The sequence below is a fragment of the Arachis ipaensis genome, chromosome B05 (assembly GCF_000816755.2).
Source record: "Arachis ipaensis cultivar K30076 chromosome B05, Araip1.1, whole genome shotgun sequence".
Classification (NCBI taxonomy): Eukaryota; Viridiplantae; Streptophyta; class Magnoliopsida; order Fabales; family Fabaceae; genus Arachis; species Arachis ipaensis.
Window position 1 is genome coordinate 134346781 of NC_029789.2, and position 8527 is coordinate 134355307.

Below are 8527 nucleotides of genomic sequence, written 5' to 3' on the forward strand. Positions count from 1 at the left end.
GAAAAGAAAAAACAAAATATAGAATTTGTGTAGTTTAGTGTTTCTGAGTGATACTTGTTAGAAAAACAAAGTAATTAACAAGACATAATAATCATAGACAAATTAAAAATGCATGCAAATGCTATTGTGACAGAATTACATATACTGTCATTTTATCTTATCTGTTTTTTATTATATTTTTAATAGGTTGATTGAGTGTCTGGGAAACAAAAAGTTGTGTATAGTTGCTGTCCACATCTATGTCTATGTCTATGATAAATATGAATACCGTGACGAATATTTACTATTTATTTAGTGAGATACAAAATTTGAAATAACATTATACAAAATACATGTATCTAATGTATTATCACAGATTAAACATGAAACATAAAGTTTTATTATGATTTTGTTGCTTTAACCTAGTTGGATTGGTCTATTAGTTAGCTCACCACTCCGGTTAAGCAAGAGTCGGGAGATGGAATACTGCTTTATGCATGCAGCAACGTATTGGCTAGCAACAAATTATTAAATAGATTTTCGATCCGAAACAGATTAATGCTTAGTCTGCTGGATTAGGAGATACCGTGGAAAACCAAAAAATAATTTTGTTGCTTCGAAATAAAACAAGCAACAAAATCTAAACTCATGGTATCACATCACATGACACAATAATTTATAGAGTCTATCACTCTTATATTAAAACAGAGACAAAGTATTCATCAATACTTTCACTCTCACATAACACTCACCTAGAAACCAAAACTTATCACCTCCCTAACAAGACAAAACTCACCGATCAAAAAAGGTCAACTCATCAACAACAAGTCTTTAACAGATATGGATGCAAGATATACAAATAAAATTAATTTAAACATTATACACCTCTTTCGGCTTAAAACAAATTTACCAATCATAATATGCAGTATAGTTATGGTTGACTATTTAAGGACTTCTTCAATAATGAAATGTCATGAAAGATATCTATATATATATTAAATTAGAAACTAATTAATAACGTACACTAATAGCATATAAATAATAAAAGATCCTCTGCTACAATAATCATGCCATGAATATTTGACTACAAAAGTGATACCATATTTCCAAGAGTAGTGATCAAATTCCTGACCACATAATTAATAAAAGAGGTGAATTATTAACATGCTTTAAAAAACTTATCTATGAGTATGCTAATCGGCAGGGAAAAATGAATCATCAGTGCTAGAAGTTGTGCAAGATTCCACTTTGGTGTGAGTTGGGAAAAATTGAAAGGCTTAGGTGGACTTTGCAACAGATCAATGCCTTCTTCAAGCATTTCAATGACCCTACTCATTGGAGGTGGAGGATTTTTCCCGAAGAAAGAAGAGGGTGTTTTTTTTAATTTTTATTTTTTATTAATTTGATTTAACTATGATTAATCATATATAGTTAATGATATATATGTAAACCCCGATAAATTACTAGATAATTAGTCAATAAATTAGTTTTTAATAAGGAAGATTAGAAATACAAATATTATATCAAATTAGGATAGAGCTCATCGAAACAAGAATTTTGACACTAATTTCGAAGAAATTGGTCTAAGATTGGACCGAACGGGCCGAACCAATTGAACCAGGCCCAAACCGGGCCATCGGTCCAATCGGACCGACCTATTAAATGAAACCAAACCTTTCTTCTCCCTCATTTCAGCAGCAACGAAGCCTTCAGCCTCCAGGGAGAAGAGAAACGAGAAAAACCCCCGAACCCTTACGTTAGTTTCCAAATCCCGTAACTTCTTCGTCCGAGCTCCGATTGCCGCACCGTTTGCGGCCACGCGTCCAACGCGTTGAGCTCTACGTTTCTACCAGAATAATTTCATAGATAAGTCGTTAAATATTTCCAGCCACTCCTTTCCCCTAATTCTCAGAAGTATGGTACGGGTATTGAATTTCTTTGCTTTTTGATGTTTTAGGATCCAATTAGCTTGCAGAAAACATTTACTCTTGCTTATGTGAAGCTTGGTAAGGTGAGGATAGCGTAACTCTATTTTAATTTCACTGAATTTGAACTTTGAGTATTAAATTGGGTATATATATATATATATTATAAATGTATATTAGGTTGTGAATAAATAATTGGAGCTTAAAATTGTGAATACTGGAACTTGGAGGAAGCTGATTAGTTGAGGTTTTGAGGGCTGTGTTCTTTTTAGAAAAATTGTCTTAGCCAAGGTATGGTTTAGGTTTCTTGCATTTAATATATAATATTCTGTGAAAACTTAGGCTAGATGACCATAGGATAAGTTGGAAAGCAGGTGTATGTTTAATGTTTAGTAATTTGTTGATGAATATATTTAGTGGATGTTTATTGGATAATTAGTGATTGATTATGGATGGTGATTCTTGTTATGTTGATTTGGAAAGAATTATGGTTGAGTGTTGTTATTGATGATTATATTTGGTTGATGGTTGTTGGATAATTAGTGATTGATTATGGTGGTGATTGTTATTATGTTAATTTAGAAAGAATCATGGTTGAGTGTTGTTGCTGGAAAATTGTGCTGGGATTGATATGTTGATAGTGAATAGAATGGAAACTTTGGATGTGAATAAGGTTTAATGAGTTTGCAAAATGTTGGTTTTGGGCTGAACTTCGGCGGGCTATAACTCGGCTTCCGGAACCCCAAATTGATTTCAACTTGTTTTAAAAAAAAATTGGATTCGTGAAGTTTATGCCATTCGAAGAACGGAAGAAAAACGATTTAAGATGATTGAGTTATGCCCGTTGGAAGATTGAATCTATAAACTATGCTTATAACAGATTTTGCAGCTTTGCTTCCTCAACCCTGCTTCTGCAACTTTGTTACTACATCTGCCTTATTTTTTTAAAGAACGTACGCCCACGCGTACGCGTGGCCCACGCGTACACGTGAGTGGATTTTTGGCGATGCGTAGGGGACAAGTCCCATGCATGCGCGTAAGGAGCAAATGAGCATGTCCACGCGTACACGTGATCCACGCGCACGCGTGACATGAAGTTTATAGCCACGCGTACGCGTGACAAAGGGACGTGCGCACGAGCTGCAGTTTTACATTCCCACGCGCACGCGTGAGCCACGCGTACGCGTGGACCCTATTTCAGCAAACTTGATTTTTTAACGTTTTAAACGGTGTTTCAAACTTCTAAACCTCTATTTTCATTTGTTTAGTCAGGAATAGTAGTATTGCACTTGATAATCAGATGAAGTTAGGAAATATGGATGACTTGGAGGTGAAGTAAAACTGAGAAGTGATGAATTGATTATGAAATATTATGGATGATCATGTATGATACTTGACTTGATAATAAAATGAATGATTATATATGAAACTTGGCTTGAATGATTTAATGATCTGAGATACGAGGTTCCCTGGATAAAGTGTCGTGACTTGCCATCACGTGTACCAGGTTGAAAACTCAATACTCTGTTGACCCTACAACGTAAGGGTGACCGGGCACATATAAATTCCCGGGAATGCTTACCCCCATTGAGCAATATTGATTATTTGAGAAAAATCTATGCATAGACTCTTGGGGATGCATGTCGAGGGATAGTCTAAGGTTTTCGGACTTGTCGGGTTGGTTGGATAACCGACAAATGAGCCTCATCATCCATAGGACAAGCATGCATTATATGCATTCTACTTGAATTACTTGTTGTGCATTAACTGGGAGTGCCTAAGTGTATTTGCTATGCTAAATGTATATTTGTTACCTGCAGTATTTATGATCTTCTTGTGCTTGCCTTTATCTGTTTATTTGTTTGTGAAATGCATGATGGAGTTGGAGGTATAGAGGAATGGCAATATGGGACTTAGATTTAAGGTTAAGTTAAGTCAGGTTTAGATATTCTTAGAAAACCACCTTTTATGGCTTCTGTTTAATACTTTAAGCTTTATAATCTGAGTGTCGGCGTTCTAGGATTGCCTCTGGCATTCCCAGGACCTTATATATTATGTATGTGGCACCTTTACCATACTGAGAATCTCCGGTTCTCACTCCATACTATGTTGTTGTTTTTCAGATGTAGGTCGAGAGGCATCTCATTAGGCGTCTGGATACCTGAAGCGAAGTGGTTACTGGGTTATTTTGTTGTATAGTGATGTATATATATATACTTAGCTTTCTCTATGCATGACTTATTCTTTTTGATCCTCTTAGAGGTTTATGGAGAGGCAAGATTTTGTTTATGTACATTTGGATTTTGGATATGTATGTATATATGTGTAAATATTCTTCGGCCAGTCTTGACTTCGCAGGCTGAGTTAGGAGCTTGTTATTTTGTATCTTTGGCACTCTATTCCTACTTTTGCAATCTTATGTTTGATGGTTATAGCTTTCTTAGTACACAAGTTAACTCGTTTCGTAAGTGTTGCGCTTTTATTTCGCGATTTTTGTTTCCTCTATTCTTCAAGGCACCTAGTATATTATAATTCTTCTGCTATTATATATATACATTTTATTTTAGAGGTCGTAATACCACACCACCTCTGTTTTACGACTTAAGCGTAAAGCTCAGTGTGGTAGGGTGTTACAATATACGTATTGATATTTATACAAAAATTATATTTAATATATTTTTAAAATTCATTAAATTTTAATTTTTTAAGAATTATTTAATATATGTATGGTTCTTCTTCTCATGTTTTTCTATTATTTTTATCATCTGATTTATCTTGTTATTCTATACTAGATTGGACAGCATTTGAAATACTAAGTTGATTTTCTTTCTCCAACTTTATTTTCTCATTGTCAATATCTACTTTACCTACTTCTTGACATTATGATTTGTATCTACCTTATTAACTTTTTAAATTTTGTTTCTGAGCTTACCATAAATACCATTATAGCAGCCTCATAAAAAAAGAGACATTTTTGCTGGCCATAATCTTAGAAAAACTTACCTTTTTTATACGCCATAATCTATAACATTTTCACCCTTCATGCATATCTTTCTTATCTCATATTTAAAGCTTATGAGAATGATTTTGTTATATAAGGAATAGAATAACACAAAATAAATTTTGATGCATTATTCTCTTATTAAGGAATGAATTATTTCATAAATTCTTTTGACATTTTGGTAAATAAGTAAAAAATATATTTGTTTCCTTCTTTAGCGTCCATGCGTATCTACAATTCAGAGAATAGAGAAATACATTTAAAAAAGTTACCAAGTAACAAAAGAAAAAAGATACGCATTTATTAAAATAATATTCATTCATTAATATTACCAAATTTAAAAAATGCATTAGATATTAACTTTATTAAGTTCTAAATCCATGCATTAAAAGGGTGTCTATATATATATTATTGGTGAGTGGTATTTTACTCAAGAATGAGTGAAAACAATCAACAATGCCGCCAAATCGTGTTTTATACTCAAGAGTGAGTGAAAACAATCAACAATGCCGCCAAAAAAAGAGATTGATGGTCGTACTTATGAAGTCCACTCCATTCGCCGTAAGAGAATCCATCGGGTATATGCATATTTCTTTCATCTTATTACAATATTCTGATTGATATATATAGAACATCGAATAAGTTATACAAAAAAATAAAAAATTATTTATCATTTAACTATCATTAAGAATATATATTCGATGTTCATAGGAAAAAATTGGCTATATACTGTTGTAAAAAAGTTTAATTATACTATTATAGCAGATTTACTTATTCTATTATTGAATGTTTGATTATTCTAAAAGTTCATTATTTTGTGAAAAATACGTAAAATAACATATATTTGTATGTATGAGATTACTGATTAAGGGTTTTTTTGGCTGATTTTAATTTTGTCTTCATTGAATATTGTTTTACAGAAAAATAGTATGTGTGACTGATTGGAGACTTTGTCACCTCATTAAAAATAATGAATTTGATGAATATGGATACAGTTTTAGATTCTATTGTTTTAATTTATTATATGTTAATATATTATTCTTCATCATTGTGGTGTATGTTATTGTTATCTATTGGTTTATCATGATCAAATTCTAATCAAAATCTTTGAATATGGGAATGTCATATACAGGGTAAGCCACAGTACATGCTCAAATGGTTAGTGCTTATGATTATTATTAATGCTCTTTTCTTCTATTTTATTATATTTATATTGTTATTGTTTATTGCTTTTGATGACTCACATTATCAAATGGATATTTCAATTATGTATGTGGTGAAATATAAATAGGACAGGATGGAAGGACGTATCAAACACTTGGGAGACTCAGGAGAGCCTCCACCATATGCGTGATTATGTTAATGACTTTGATGCCAGGTATGGTGAAAAGAGAATCCAGTATATATCAAATATATTTCAATTCACTGTGATTTAAAAAACATTAATTGAATAATTATTTAATGATTTTTTACTATTATTTTTACGTGAAAATATATCTTCAAGTGAGTAGTCATATTTAATTAAAAAACTTTGAATGAGTTTTTGTGTTCTTAAAGAATAAAATCAAGAATTCGTGAGAATCTCATGAAGAGGAACAAGCATCACACCACTCCTTCACAGGCATCGTCACGTCCTTTTATTGCGAATCCAACTCCTCTTTTTTCTGAGTCAGAAGAGGAGTCATCAGAAGAGGAGGAGGACGAAGACGAGGACGAGGAAGAGGAGAAGGAAGAGAAAGAAGAAAAAGCTAAGGATCATAAAGAAGACTCTGATTATGATGTGAATGTTAAAGTTCCCCCCGGTGTTAGACGACCAATTGCAAGGTACTCCCTTCATTCCATCGAGTTTTTATCTGTGTCAATATTTTAACAACACTATTCACTAGTAAAAAGATATTATGAAATCCTACATGGAATGAATCCACGTTCAATTTTGTTTTCAAATAATATATAGCATAAGTTTTGATATTTTGAGAATTTTATTTCTGCAAATTGATCATAATAAGTAAATCATATCTATAAGTCTAAAAGTTTATAAGGTATAATTTGTAGTCATTTATACGCTTGTGTTAATAACAAAGCAATATCTATGACTAGTCAAAGATCTTTAATTTTTCATTTCTATTGGTAGAAGCTTGATTAATTTAAAATTCTTAGAAGTAGTGATGACTTCAACTGAAATTTGGTTTAATTTAACATTGCTTTTCTTGAATCAAATTCGTAGAATTAACTATTTTGAGCATTTTTTTAATTTGTAAAATAGTTAAATTTTCAAAAATTTTGTGAAGATATCTGCAATTTGTTCTTGAGTCGGACAATATGTAGTAATAACAAAGTAAATGCTCCATCGAAGTTTGTGTACTCTTAATGAAACTAAACTATATTGCTTCATTAAAAATCATTAAAATTATACAAAACATTTATTAAATTTGCTATGATTAGTGTTGATAAGTATGACTAATAATTATTTCTTGGAAACAAAAATGTGAAGAACTTGCAAGAATGTGAAGAACAAGAGTCACGAACCTTCAAGTGTTGATAATCCTGTCCGTGTGTCTTCTGAGGAAGAAGATTCTGGAAAAGAAGATTGTAATGTCAATATTGTCCCTACTCCTCTTCGAACCCCGAATCATAGACCATCACATGATAATGGCAAGCAAGACGATGCTCAACCAGATCCTGAAGTGCATATTCTTGCCAATCCTCAAATTGTCCTTTTTGCTGATCCAATTTAAGAAGGAGGAGGAGATGTTAGTGTGGATTTGATGCAGGCTTTGAATAATAATTACCAATGCAAACTTATATTATTGGTGATGTTTATTACTTTGTTTTGTTTGATGGGAATAAATTATAGTAGTTGTGGAATGATTTAGTAGTTCTTGGTATGAAATGAATAATTAAACATTTTATTCCATGTTTTGGACATGGATTGGAGATGATTATAATAAATTGTTCGTATCTCTTATGAATTTCCTAGCATATTTAATTTTTGTGTATTACCACTGTTTTGTTTCGTGATTCTTAGATGGAAAAGAAAAAACAAAATATAGAATTTGTGTAGTTTAGTGTTTTTGAGTGATTCTTGTTAGAAAAACAAAGTAATTAACAAGACATAATAATCATAGAAAAATTAAAAATGCATGCCAAGGCTATTGTGACAGAATTACATATACTGTCATTTTATCTTATCTATTTTTTATTATTTTTTAATAGGTTGATTGAGTGTCTGGGGAACAAAAAGTTGTGTATAGTTGCTATCCACATCTATGTCTATGTCTATGATAAATATGAATACCGTGACCAATATTTACTATTTATTTAGTGAGATACAAAATTTGAAATAACATTATACAAAATACATGTATCTATTGTATTATCAGAGATTAAACATGAGACATAATGTTTTATTATGATTTTGTTGCTTTAACCTAGTTGGATTGGTCTAGTAGTTAGGTCACTACTCTGGTTAAGCAAGATTTGGGGGATGGAATACTGCTTTATGCATGCAGCAACGTATTGGTTAGCAACAAATCCTTAAATGGATTTTCGATCCGCAACAGATTAATGCTTGGTCTGCTGGGTTAGGAGATACCGTGGAAAACCAAAAAATAATTTTGTTGCT